The following is a 2,743-nucleotide window of genomic DNA, read 5'->3' on the forward strand; positions in this document are numbered from 1 at the left end:
ATTTTAGTGAGGGTGTGTGTCAGACCACATTTGCGTTTGTTTGTTTTTTATTATTCTTTTTATTTCTTTTGGGTGTAGCGAAATTTCCGGTTGTTGTTTCTTTCCCCCAATTTTTGCCAGCTGGTCCGCACTATCATTACCCTGGATCTGGCAGTGGCCCGTAATCCACTGCAGCACAATTCTGCTTCAGGTATTTTTTAGCCTCTCTAGTGCTGTCATAAGTGTTTGAATATAGGACTCTGGATTTTTTAGGGATTGCAGGACAGATTTGGCATCTGTAAGAAATACTATCTGACTATTTGGTGATTCAGGGTGTTCTGACATGAGGTTTGCTGCATGCTCTAAAGCTTCTTTTTCTGCCCTAAAATTGTCGGATAGGCTGCCTGTGGCTATTGACTTTTCCAGGCTTTCTCCGCTTGGCCATTCAATAAGGACACCAGCCCCGCCATTTTTTGTGGCATCTTCATCTGAGCCATCTGTGAATACTCTAATCCAACTATTGCTAGGGTACTGATCCTTAATGTGCTTATTTGTTATTTTCTTAGTTCTTCTTGATCATAGTCAGATTTTTTTTCTATGGTGTCTATTGAGTCACTAATGGTTAAATGACAGTGGGAGATCCAAGGCGGGGAGATGTTTTGAATTTTGATTGCTTCAGGAATGATGTTTTCGATTTCATATTTCTTTTTTAGATTCTTTGCTTCTTTGATTTTTGTAGTCTGTTTGATGGACTGGGCTTCTGGAGTTTGTATTTTAGATTATGGTGTTCCAGTGCCTCTAGCTTTGTGTATTGAGTGAGGATTTTTTATTCTCTTTTTCTTCTATTGAACTAAGAGCGGCTACTTCCTCCATTGCTTTTATAGGCGTTGTATTCATGGCTCCTGTCATTATTCTCAAACCATTGTTCTGAACTTTGTCAATTTTGCTAATATTTGTTTTTGCTGCTGAGCCCCAAGCCGAAGCACCATATTCTAACGTAGGTCTCACATAGCTGGTGTAGGTTTTTTTCAGGATGTGATGATTTGTTCCCCAGTCTGTTCCTGCCAGTTTCCTCATTAGATTTGTGGGTTTTATATTTGTTTTCTCCAGGTAAGTCGAGTGTCAAAAGTGACTCCTAGGTATTTGGGGTGGTCATTTTTTTCTAGCTCTTGGTTTTCTAGGGTTAGTTTCATTTTTTTTATGTTTAGTTGATAGGGTGAAGATTGAATAGGTTGTTTTCTTGGTATTAATAGATAAGCCCCAGTTTTTGGTCCATTTGCCGAGCTTGTCAAGTGTTTCCTGAAGACACAATTTTGAAGTACCAATATATTGCTGATTAGTGAAAGGTCGTCTGCAAACATGCTTCTTTTTACTCTCCTTGGGATGTTTTCATTTAAGTCATTTATATAGATGAGAAAGAGAGTAGGAGACAAGACTCCCCCTTGAGGGACTCCATTTTTTTAAAGTTACAGTAAGACTTCTTTTTCCTTGCATGGAGACTGATGCTTTTCGGTTGTTTACGTAACCTTTGATCCAGTTTAGCATGTTATGAGATACTTGATGGTTTATTAGCTTTATAATTAAACCTAGCTCCCAGATCTTGTTTTAAGGCTTTTTCAAAGTCAACCCACACTATTGAGGTTGGTTTTTTTTTTCTTGGAAGCCAAGGGAAATGTACGTGATTTGGTCTTCAGTAGATCTGCACTTCCTGAACCCAGCCTGTCCGTATGCAAGTAGATTGTTCGATTCGAGAAACCAGGTCAGTTTGTTGTTTACCACCCTTTCAATCAGTTTACAGACGCAGCTTGTTAAACTTATTGGGCGATAGCTATCGACTTTTTTCCTGGGTTTTCCTGTCTTGAGAACAGGTATCATGATTGCTTTTTTCCAAATATTTGTGATTTTCCCAGATTTCCAGCTTGGATAAAATATTAGGGAAGTTTTTTTTTTAGCAATGGGGCCTAGGTGCAAGAGCGTATCATTTAAGATTTTGTCAGGGCCTGGAGCTTGCTTTAATTTGAGGAGCTTCATTGCTTCTCCAAGCTCCTTCATGCTAATCAGAGATACCACTCCAGAGGAGAAGGGGCAGAGACCTTCTGTAATTTCTTACGATACATAGGCCATATGTAACACTACCTCAGTAGAGATGTGGTGTGATGTCATCCATTGAGATGTCATGTTTTTTTAGCGCTGACCCTGCGAGATAACACACAAACGATCAACGAACCTTTTCATGATAGATCCTGGCTTTAATGCATATACGGCAAATCCGTAAACGGCAAATCAATATACAGCTAATTCATTAACGTCAAATCCGTGTTAGTAAATCCATACACGACATATAGTCCATCATTTGGTCTAAATAACCACGTTAATCAACTGAACGGTCCTTGTCATCCGCAGCCTGTGTTTTGAATGCCGCGGACAAGATGTGACATGACATGCGAACACGGGGAACATTGCTCACAGGAGAGCATACAAAATAATATCAATAATACATAAATTGTAAATTATCCCCCCTGACTGGTACCCATGGTATATGTTACACACACACACACACACACACACACACACACACATACACACACACACACACACACAGAGACATATAGACAAGATTGCATAACTGTGTTTTTCCGACTCAGGTAGTTGTAAAACGTCGAGATTTGCAAAAATCGCGTTTTTTTTCACGATTACTAGACTTTCTCTATACCTCGTAGACACGAAAAAGAAAAAACTCACTCAGGATCTATAGCATTTTGAG

This window comes from Physella acuta, unplaced genomic scaffold, assembly GCF_028476545.2.
Source record: "Physella acuta isolate Inbredline_101_S28 unplaced genomic scaffold, ASM2847654v3 ptg001720l, whole genome shotgun sequence".
In the NCBI taxonomy this organism is placed as follows: domain Eukaryota; kingdom Metazoa; phylum Mollusca; class Gastropoda; family Physidae; genus Physella; species Physella acuta.